Source organism: Macaca nemestrina, chromosome 8 (genome assembly GCF_043159975.1).
Source record: "Macaca nemestrina isolate mMacNem1 chromosome 8, mMacNem.hap1, whole genome shotgun sequence".
NCBI lineage: Eukaryota > Metazoa > Chordata > Mammalia > Primates > Cercopithecidae > Macaca > Macaca nemestrina.
In genome coordinates this window covers 6429842-6441968 of record NC_092132.1, presented here as the reverse complement: position 1 = coordinate 6441968, position 12127 = coordinate 6429842, and positions in this window count along the sequence as shown.

Genomic DNA, 12127 nt, shown 5'->3' with positions numbered 1-12127 from the left:
GCCCGCCAACTCACCCGGTTAGTTTTTTGTATTTTTTTTAGTAGAGACAGGGTTTCACCGTGTTAGCCAGGATGGTCTCGATCTCCTGACCTCGTGATCCACCCGTCTCGGCCTCCCAAAGTGCTGGGATTACAGGCTTGAGCCACCGCGCCCGGCCGGATCTGATGGCTTTATAAAGGGCAGTTCCCCTGCACACGCTCTCTAGCCTGCTGCCATGTAAAAAGTGCCTTTGTTTTTCCTTTGCCTTCTGCCATGACTGTGAGGCCTCCCCAGCCACGTAGAACTGTGAGTCCATTAAACCTCTTTCCTTTATAAATTACCCATTCTTGGGTATGTCTTTACTAGCAGTGTGAGAACAGACTAAGACAGAAAGGAACTCCAGGATGAATTGAAGATCCTTGACAGAGTGCAGGGGAAGGGAGCTTAGGAAGCACAAGTTTTACAAGGGTTTACAAAGAAAGACAGGGAGGAATACTGCAAAGACTGATAGACCACATGACAGCTGCAAACCAGCGAATCCAGTGGGAAGGCTGGGTTGGGGGTGAAGCAAATGTAAAGTTCCCACAGAAACCACAGGCTGTGGATCTGGAGAGAAGATTAGGAGCCACCAGGTTTTATTCCCTTGTTTTACCCATGAAGAACCAGGGACACGGAGAAGGAAAGAGAAGGGCCTGGCCCTTCTCAGGTGGGATGCTGATCTGGGTCTTGAGAACAGAATTCTTCTGCTCCACATCGTGTTGTCCTTACAAAAGCCTGGAGGATGTTCCAGGCAACCAAACTGCACCTGGTTAAGGAGGAGAGAGAGAGGTTGGATGGAGCCTCCACATGGATCTAACTCTCAGCTTCCAGTCGCTTTCGCCAAGGCCCTGAGTGAGTGGCCCCTCCCCTCCAGACCCACACCTCACCCTGCGTCAGATTTCCCCCATGTAGTCATGGCCCTTTGACCTCAAGGCCTGACTCCTCTCTGTTCACACCCCCGAGACCACCCCTGCCATCTCTGATCTCTCCTTTCTTGCATGCAGGACATTTTAACACAACAACATACCAATGGCCCTTGTCCTCTTCCCCTGAATCCCTTCAGCCCTTGTGTCTACAAGTCTGGGAGCTTCTAGAAGTCATGGGTCCTCTCTCGACTCATAGACTTCCCACACAAAACGCAGGGCCTGACATAGGCAAGTGCTCAGTGAATGGTAGGTGGTCTCTAGAAAACTGTACACCTTCTATTACAGTTCTTTAATTAATTACATGGTGGTCTCCTAACCCCCAACCCTCAACCTGACCCGAAATGTTAAGTTCCCTGAAGGAAGGAACCGTTGCTGCTTTACTCACTGTTAAGTGCCTAGAACAATGTGGGTAATTGTTCCGCACTCCTAGTATAGCAGGAGGAGCCACAGACAAAACTCCTCAGACACTGAGTTAAAGAAGGAAGGGATTTATTCGGCCGGAGGCATCAGCAAGACTCCTGTCTCAAGAGCCGAGTTCCCAGAGTGAGCAACTCCTGTCCCTTTTAAGGGCTCACACCTCTAAGGGGGTGCACGTGAGAGGGTCATGATTGATTGAGCAGGCAGGGGTACGTGACTGGGGGCTGCATGCACCGGTAATTAGATCAGAACAAAACAGGATAGGGATTTTCACAGTGCTTTTCTATACAGTGTCTGTAATCTATAGATAACATAACTGATTAGGTCAGTGATCGATCTTTAACTACCAGGCCCAGGGTACGGCGCCGGGCTGTCTGCTTGTGGATTTCATTTCTGCCTTTTAGTTTTTACTTTTTCATTCTTTGGAGGCAAAAACTGGGCATAAGACAATATGAGGGGTGGCCTCCTCCCTTGCTATAAATATGTTGTATGAATGCATGAAACGGATTTTACACCTACCCATTTGACAGTGGCAGAGCACTGGAATTCCAACTAGCTCTTTATGAGTTTAGATTTTGTTTGCCTCAAGTTGATTATACAACTCCACAGGGCAGGGGATATGTGGATCTCCCACAACCTCTAGCAAAACTGCCACGTGTACAGAAGCAGCTTAATATGTGCTAAGAATTTATTTCTATCAAATCATTAAGTGGTTTTTAACCTTCTGAGAGATCTGTCAAAACCATCCCTCACCACATTTCACAGAGGTGAAAACTTCAGTAGGTTTCCCTAACATGACATTTTGTTTTTTAAAATAATATACATGCTACGATATTTTACTTGATGAAATTGCCTTCAGTTTTGTTGCATTATTCCTTTAAAGAGCAGAACAGATTACTTATAGTAATACTTCATTTATTTCTATACGTTCATGTAGCCACATCGATATCTAGCAAAAATATAAAATAAGGTTTGCAATGTTTCTTGGGTTTTTGGAAACCTGATTCCTCCCATGTGGGGCAAATAACCACAGCTTCCTGAAACATTTGGTCTTGGAAAGTTGGGCCTGGTTCTGCACCTGGGCCCTGGGCGGCCAGCCTGGGTCAGCCCAGCCTGCCTGGATCAGCCATCCTGAGCTGGAACCTCCCACAGCTGCGTCCCACAGGAGGGCCCGGGCAAGCATGGACGCCTCAGCTTCACAGCTTTCAGATAAAGGTGTCTGCTCTGCCTTTGGCTTTAGTTGCCTAAAAGCCCTGTCACCCTGGTTTTCTTTAGAGCACGGGGAGGGAGGGTGGTGCGTTTGAAATGGAGATCTATTCAAAGGGAGTCTGGTCAACCTCCTCCCTCTCCTACCCCAGGCGATTCTCCCCCAACCACCCCCACCAGACAAATGCTTGGAAAAAGTAAATCCAATCTCCTTCCCTACTCCCCCACCACACATACCCCCACCCCCACCCCATGTGCTTAGAATGAAATGGAGAAGCCCAGGCCTCAGTGTTCCTCAGCTGAAGGCCTATCTATTGAGGCAGGAGAATAAGGCCTGGAGGCAGGGAGCAGAAGGCCGACCCACACTGACTTCCTAGAACTAAAGCAAATGGAAGCACTTCAGCAATGATGGGAATGCAAATGGCTTTGTAACGTCACTTCATCCTCTCCATTTACATAGACCACACACACCGGGTAACATCCTCTCCATTTAATAGGGCGTGCATTCTGAGTGAAAGACTTTGTAACTTCTCTTCTGTGTCTTCATTTACATAGAGCATACACCAAGGAACCAATGGGAAACCTCTAGAGTCTGGAAACTTCAGAAAATTCTGTAACTGGGGCTCTTGAGCCACTGTGTTCAGGCCGCTCCCACACTGCGGCGTGTACTTTCATTTCAAACAAACCTATGCTTTTGCTTTCCTCCATTTGTGTGTTTTGTCCAATTCTTTGTTCAAGACGCCAAGAACCTGGACACCTTCAAAAGGTAAAACTGTAGTGGGTCCCCCACAATGGGGCTGCAGTTGCCATGGTCTCCTCACCTTGCCTCCAACCAGGTAGACTCACTTCAGGTTCTGGTTCTGAGTTTCCCGCTGCCAACCCTCTGGCTGGAGCCCTCTTCAGGGGTTCTGTTCTCTCCCTGAGGCCAAAGGCCTTCCTCAGGGAGAACTTCACAGCCACCCACTGCACACTAGCCCCACCTCTTTCTCGGTTCCCTACAGGGTTTTCTGTTCTTCAAGGCCCTTAGAGCTGTCTGACTATGGATCTTATATATATGTGTTTATTATTTGTCTCATCCACCAGAAAAAGGTCCAGGAGGGCAGGAAATTCTGTCACTTCCATGTCCCCAGTGCCCAAGACAGCACCTGTCCCAGAGTAAGAAAGAACTGTTGCCAGGCGTGGTGGCTTATGCCTGTAATCCCAGCACTTTGGGAGGCCAAGGTGGGTGGATCACGAGGTCAGGAGTTTGAGACCAGCCTGGCCAAGATGGTGAAACCCCATCTCTACTAAAAATACAAAATTAGCCAGACGTGGTGGCGGGCGCCTGTAATCCCAGCTACTCAGGAGGCTGAGGCAGGAGAATCTCTTGAACCTGGAAGGCGGAGGTTGCAGTGAGCCTAGATCATGCCACTGCACTCCAGCCTGGGCGACAGAGCAAGACTTCGTCTAAAACAAAGAAAAAGAAAAAGAAAAATTAAGAAAGAACTGTTGTATGACGTAGATTTAATCATTAACCTATGTCTCCTCCTAAGAGTCTTTAACTTCTCAAGAAAAGAAAGCAACATCATAATATGAATAATTCCAGTCACTGGTTAAGTTTCAGATACACTTCCAGACATCATGTGTCTTATTTCTAATGTGCTCCATACCTGGTAGGATGATGATAACATCCTTGTTTTGCAAATATGGAAATGAAGGCTCGGGGTGGTTAAAGAACTTTCCAGAGTTGATCAGCTGGAAGGGTGAGAATCTGATTTCAAATCTAAGTCACTTGTTTTCTAAAGAAGTGCACTGTCATCTCTATTTCAGCCTGAAAAATGACTTAAAAATCTTCCTTTTTAGCACTAAGATGCTCTGATTTCTGAAAAGTTAGTTGTGACTACTGCCTGAGAAATCAAATTCTGGTTTCCTGGCTAATCAGAATCTCCTTCCTACTTGGTCTCACCCCAGGTAGCATTTAAAATAATTCAGCCAAAACGACAGTGCCATTAGCTGATGGCGTGACCCCTCTGAGGCCACTTAATTCCCAAGTCAGGTTCTTCCCTTCTACGGGGTTCCCATGCCCTGGGCTTCCCTATTTTTGAAGTTGAATCAGTTACATCAACATCAACAACTCCTTCCCCCTGTTGATTCCCTTCCTTCTACGATTCCGGGGCATCCTAGGGGTGGCATGACTGCTCATGCCAAGGGATCTTCCCTGTCATTGTCCCACATCATCTTAGCTGGCAACACCTCAATTTATAAACTTCCATTTCACAGAGAAGGAAAATCAGAGGTCAGTTTATTCTGTCTCAGAGCTAGGAAAAAGCTGAGATTTTGAAATCAATCCCTGATTGTAAAATCAATCAAATGGCATGCAGTGACCAAAGACAACCAGAAGTAACTTCATTAAAATTCACTACGATACTTTCAGGAGTATATTATCTGTGAGCAAAGATACATTCCCAAGAACATTCAGCTCAGCACTGTTTATAAGAGTAAGAACTGGCAATAATCAAATGTCCAACACTAGGGGATTGCTTAAACAAATGATGGTAAATCACTTAAACTGTGACATAGGGATGACATTCATGACTATGTAGAGACGTACATGATATATTGTTAAGTTGGAAAAAATAAAACAAAGCAGACTGATAAAGGAGGATCCTCCATTTATCTTTCCAAGAATCCTTGCTGAAGCAATTTTTTTTTTGGTAGCTTTCTTGACATTTTCTATGCATTCAAAGATGCTTAGTGTGGTACAGACACAGACACATCCTTTTGAGTAAAATAGAGACAGACTGTCTATATCATCCTATTCTGCAGCATGATTTTTTTTAATGCCTAACAATATATCTTGGGCACCTGTCAATGTTGGTTCATTTAGATCTACCTTATCCTGCTAATGGTCACCTGGTATTCTCTTTGTCTGTACTTTCTTTCTGCTGATATTCTGTGTCCGCCTTATGCCAGATACCATGCTAGGCAGAGCTTCACTAAGCTTGATATGTGGAAGTACTGCAGTTTTCTTCACGATTGCTTAGCTGATAGATGGTTGTTCCCGTTTCTTTAAATGTGCTTCCATAAACAACTGTATGTACACACACACACACACACACACACACACACACACATCACTCTGCTGTGTATCCATGTTTGTGTATATTGGGGTGGAATGGGAGGTGGGGGACTTCCAAGAAGTGGCCCCAGGGGGTCAAAGGGTGTGCACAGCTTAAATGTTGATAGATAAATAGATAGATTTGTCTTAGAGATCTTAAATGTTAAAGGTCAGCAAAGAAATATGGACTTTATCCTTGGCAGGGGAAAAGCCACAGAGAGGCTTTGGAGCTGTGATGCTGATTTATAAACCGGTGTTGTGGGAAAGGAGAGAAAGTGAAAGAGCCCCGTGAGTGGAGCATCTCTCATTTGCTCAGTGCTTTCTTAGTTTGTTATAGTCGGTCCTCATATCTCCTCTGTCGTTGCTTGGAAGACATGTGATGGGTGCTCCATGAACATGCTTGAAATGAACATGATAGGCCCTCTGATCCCCAATGTCAAGGTGAGAAAATCGATATGGGGAGAAGTTGAAGGCTTGCTTGACACCTCTGCCCAGGGCACCGCGCCCAGAGGTTGATCTGTGTCCATAGCAGCAACTTGGAGGGTGAGGAGACTGGGGCCAGGAGGCCAGTGAGAACAGGCTTGGATGGTTGCATCCTATGATGAACACCTGTAGAGCGAGAGCTGGAAAAGCAGGACAGAGAAATAATAATGTCTGAACTTTCCAGAGACAGTCCTGGCTACACGGAGTGGCATTATCTGTCCCTGTTATTCAAGAAAAACAAATCCACTTTCCTAAATTACATGCCTCTGTCTGTATTATAGGAATTACACGTCCTCCCCTATCTGCTCTGCAAACATCCATTGTCCCAGCCCTCTGCTTCACAGTATCAGTTATTTTGACAAACTGCCTGTACTCACATGCCTGGCCTGGCTTTGCAGTCACCTACCTTTTGCTGAGGGGTGGGAAACGCTCCCGACAAATATTTGCAGAGTGAAAGTAAACTCAGGTGGGAGGCTGCAATCCCTGGATAATCCCAGACCTCAGGCTACCTGGCTTAGGCAGGGGTTGGAAGGGGCCTCACTCTGCTTCCAAGGATCTGGGAGGGGCCACCACACAGTCTCAGAGAGAAATGTTTAAGTCAGAACAACATCCCTTGAAGGATACAGGATAGAGAGTTATGAGACTTCTTTTTGAATCCCTGGGCTGCCATTTACTTGGGTGTATGACTTTAGACAATATATCCACTGTCTCTGGCCCCATATCGTGGTACCTGGAACATGGGTTCAAGGATGCTAACTCTTACAATGTAGATTCCAAATACAAATGGAATCCCCTATGGGAAATTAGCCACAAGTCCTGGCACTTAGTAAGTGCTCGAAACAGTTAGTTACAGCTCTCTTAGAGAGCTAGACAGTCTTACAAGAGTGATCTGCATATGGGGTGCATGCAACCCTTGGAGAGGGGGTGAAGATACACACAGGTGCAGAGAGAAAATGCAGGGCAACCCCAAGCCAACACGTGTGCTAGGGCGACTCGATGGCTGATCGGTGTCCACTCAGCCCAGCCCCCGCCCTTAGACAAAGCACCTACAATTCCTGCCCTCTTTGGGGCTGGGATTAGATGTGTGCTAAGAAATGACTGTCAGCCTCATGAAGGTCTAGACTTTCTGTTTGTGCTTGGTCATTTGCATATAATGTAAGTTTACTATCTTTTTTCCTTTTGCTTTTTTATGACATTTCAGACCAATTTAAAAATTGCTTTTCTTTAACTTTTACAAGACCCCATATTTTACATGATCAAAATTTTTGAGCGCCAGCTGGTCTCCTTATGGCAGTTATTTTATTGCATTTGACTTTCTTTTTATTTTTTATAACAACTTTCAAGTTTTTATTTGTGAGTATGCCTTATAAAAAGTATGTTAGCATTTAGAGACATACTCATGTGTACTTTATAAAATAAAATACATTCCTTGGGATATACGCTCCATATTTTTCTACACAAATAAGGCATCTTTTGGAGAACACTGTTCTGGAACATCAGAGCTAGAGGAGAACTTAGCAACTACAGGCAATTCACCATCCAACTTTAGCAGATCTTGGACTTGGCAGAGACACCCCAAAGGTGCTGGTGCAGAGGTCTGGGGTGAAGCCTGGTCATCCGTTCTTTGACAAAGTCTCTGTGTGGTTCTGAAGCATTTGTCCTTGGACCACAGCACCTGACACTGTGAACCAGGGCTTTGTCTGGGTTTGTAAAGGGAAGGCCCTGGCCTTCCTCCTTTCTGCAAGCTCTGTGACCCTGGGATGTCCTTCAGGCTGTATCCCCTATCTAACCTACTGCCATTTGCCTTCTCAAGCATCCTCTTTAGTGACACCATTGATGGTTCACAGAGGATCGACTGTCTTTCCCTCCTGTGTAACTACTGTTCATGAAAAATTAACTTTCTTGATAACCAAAGATCTAAACTTAAGGAATTATCCCCCTCCCTTGTCACTACTTTGAGGTTCTTTGCTATTTATTTGTGCGTCTCTTTTGTTGGTGGTCCCAGAATTTGCCTGGTCTTTAGAATCACCTTGGAACATTACAGAGAGATTCCAAGTCCCCACCCCAGAGGTTACAATTTAGAAGATCGGATCTACTTAATCCTCTCAACCACCCTAATTTGGAGGCTCAGAGGAGTTAAGACACTCACCCAAGTTCCAACAGCTGGAAAGTGGCCAATCCAAAATTCAAGCTTGCATCTGAGTCTTCTGAGTCTTTTCATATACCAGGAAGCCACACACACCATAAGGAGGGAGTTTCACTAAAAGAAAAAAAAAAAAAGTCAGCCAGGCGCAGTGGCTCATGCCTGTAATCCCAATACTTTGGCAGAGGTGGATGGATCACTTGAAGTCAGGAGTTTGAGACCACCCTGGCCCATATGGTAAAACCCCACCTCTACTAAACAACAACAACAACAAAAATAAACGAGCCAGGTGTGATGGCGGGTGCCTATAGTCCCAGCTACTCAGGAGGCTGAGGCAGGAGAATCACTTGAATCTGGGAGGTGGAGGTTGTAGTGAGCCGAGGTCATGCCACTCCAGCCTGGGTGACAGAGCAAGACTCCATCTCAAAAAAAAAAAAAGGAAAGAAAACAAACAAAAAAAGTGGCTATAAGACACCTGAGAGTGGTTGGCCTCAGCGTCAGCACTGGAGTAGCAGATAAGACCAAGTCTCAGTGTGAGTGAGCATCAGGGCACCTTTGGAGCTGAAATCCCTTCTGTCTTAGGTTAGCGGCAGACTCCACGTCAGCGCTGATTCCGGGCTGCACAGAGGTCAGGGACTATGGGAGAGACAGATTGGGGCTAGAAGAGGCAGGCTGGGGAAAATGGCAGAGGATGCTTCCTTGCTGTCCTGACCCAACCAAGAGCAGAGGGCCGGTCAGATGGGGGAGAAAGAAAGAAGGAGAGGGGGTAGTTTTAAGGGATGACCAAACAGATTTGGTTAGGGGTCGAACAAATGAAAGGCTTCCAATCTGGGAGAAAAAGCAGTGCTGGAAAAGATCTCTGTGAAGGAAAGTCAACAGCTCTGCTCCAAAGTGGGCCCTTGAGAGAATTTCCCAGGCCAGCTGCCCTCCCAGCCCCCACCTGCTCCCCACCCCTCCCAAGGCCCAGCCCACCCCAGCTCAGCCTTCTGTGCCCACAGCCCGGTTTCCTCTCCACCATAAGCACCTTTCTTTTTCATGCACCCAAGATGCTCTAATAGGTCACCCCGGGAAACACCCTTCAGATCCAAAGCCAGTAGGAGGAGGCCAAGGCCAGAGAGTAGGAGCCGTGGGAAAGCAGAGGCCCCAGGCACCAGAGGGTGGGCACCGGCTCCCATGCTCACGGCAAGACATGCCCCCCTTCTTTTCCCCATACTTAAAAGCGCCCTTCTTTCTCGGTACAATACAGTGAATACGGCCAGGATTCTAGGCTGAGTGGGACGTTCTTGCATTGTGGCAGCCATAATGAGGGGCTTTGGTGGGCCACGGGCCTCCCAGCATGGGGCTTCACATGGCTAAAGACACTTTGTTGGGGAGGGGGCAGGGGTTTCTGGGACTTTCTCAGAAAACAGTGAAAAAGGCAGCCTCTGCCCTCAGAGCAGACCCTTAGAGAATGCTGGGCCCAAGGCAGCCTCTGAGAAAAGCCCCTCCTGTGTGGGGCTTGCCAGCCCTGCAGAGTCTGAATCAGGGCCACATGGGGCCAGGGCCAGGGCCAGGAAGGTGGATACCTGAGCAACTGTCGCTCATTCACACAGCTCCCCGCCCCTGGGCTCAGCTTCCACATCTGTAAAATGAGAGTGTTAGAGGAAAACCCTCCAAGTTCCCTTTCAGCTTTAAGATATTCTTCCTGAGACCGGCTACAAACCAGTCCCAGACTCGGGGCAAGTGGCTCGCACATTCTGAACGTCCATTTCCTCATCTGGAAAATAAAGCAAATACTGCATCTACTGCAAAATGAAAATTCAGGGTGTCTTGTTCAAAAAGCAGGACAAAGGTGCTGTTACTGAAATATCAAGTTTTTTCCTTTCTTCCGCAATCTCTCTCTCAAGTTAGCAGACTTTTTATATGGTATTTAATATTATTCTAAGTAAAGAAAAATTAGATTTTTACATTACTAGCATAAGTTTTATTGTCCATTATTATATCGTGTCATGCCAATTTTAAATGCAAATAAGAGCGTTTAACTCATACACAGAATTACCAAAACCACACGGTTTGTATTTCGTAGCGTGCTACTCTGTGCGAATGTATTTTGATCTGACCCAAGCAGTGGAAGTGCTCCCCAAAAGTAACTCAGCTGTTTTTATTTCCCTTCGTAGTCTGCACGCATTCCATAACACTCTCCACCTCTGACTTCTGGCCTGCTGACCAGCAAGGAAAGACTGACGGGAAAGGAACTGCGGGTTCCCTCATCTATTCTTTGACTTCTGTATCATATTTTCAGCATAAATAGGTGACCCCAACAGAGAAGAAACAAGAGCAAGAAAGGGTATGATAGGGTCCCTTGGTTGTTCATGTTTCCATTGCCTTCTTTTCATGTTTGGAGCCAGTTCTGGTTCCAAAGGAAAAGTGGTGTCTCAGGGCCATCCGTGCCTCCCGTACCCAGTCCTAGAAGTAGGGTGCTTTGCTTGTGCAGCCTTTCAGCCTCACGCACGCCTGGAGCTCAGGGACCCACTGCAGCGCTGTGCTCATGGAGCCTTGAGTAATATACAAATGAAAAGCAAGGGGAGCCGGGTGCGGTGGCTCACGCCTGTAATCCCAGAACTTTGGGAGGCCAAGGCAGGCAGATCACGAGGTCAAGAGATCGAAACCATCCTGGCCAAGATGGTGAAACCCTGCCTCTACTAAAAATACAAAAATTAGCCAGGCGTAGTGGTGCACGCCTGTAGTCCCAGCTACTCGGGAGGCTGAGGCAGGAGAATCACTTGAACCCGGGAAGTGGAGGCTGCAGTGAGCTGAGATTGCGCCACTGCACTCCAGCCTGGTGGCAGAGCCAGACTCCGTCTCACAAAAAAAAAAAAAAAAAAAAAAAAAAAAAAGCAAGGGGAGAGGCTGAAAAGTGGGCAGATCTGTGTTCACCTGCATGCTCCATTGACTTAGCTGACTTCACTCACAAGATGCAAGTTTAATGACAACACTGGTAAGCATCGCCAGACAATGATGGCAGAATGTTCAACCAACTAAGAGGACCCTCCAGGCATGGGCAGCCCTGTGTGATGGCCTTGAGACCACCCTGCTGTCACTCCCAGTGCTGAACTACAGCCTTCCTCGCAGGCTGATACAGCAGGCACTCACACATGTACCTCTGCTGGACAACTTGGGGCAAGTGACTTGCACATTCTGAACTTCCGTTTCCTCATCTGGAAAATAAAGCTAGCCCTGGGAAATAGTAATTATTTCTACAAGGATTGAATTCAATTAAAATATCTAGAACATACTGCAGCTCTCACTTTAATAAGATGATAAGAAATCCTCTCCAGATGGGTAGGAGTGACAGACAGCAAGGAGTCATGGACTGGAGAAATGCCCGGAGTCCACAGGGCAGAGGAGCTTCCAAATATTTGGTTTAGAACAGGGTCAGGCAGTCATACAGCCTCCAGTTCCAGACAGGAACTCAAGTATTGAACAGGCAACTGAGGCAGAAATTCCAATTCTGAACAAGACGGAGGTGACAGGACATGGATTTGGCATGCAGATACCCTGGTCTTCCTCTGTCTCCATCCCCTCCTCCCCATCCCCACTCTTCCATCCCTGTCCCAGATTCCAGGCAGGAGGCAGTTGGTTTCCAGACTCCTGTACTGGTGTCAGTGTTCATCTCCAGCCGGGGGTAGTGTCTCACGCCTGTAAACCCAGCACTTTGGGAGGCCTGAGGTCAGGAGTTCGAGACCAGTCTGGCCAACATGGTGAAACTCCGTCTCTACTAAAAATACAAAAAATGAGCCAGGGTGGTGGCACACGCCTGTAATCCCAGTTACTCAGGAGGCTGAGGCAGGAGAATCA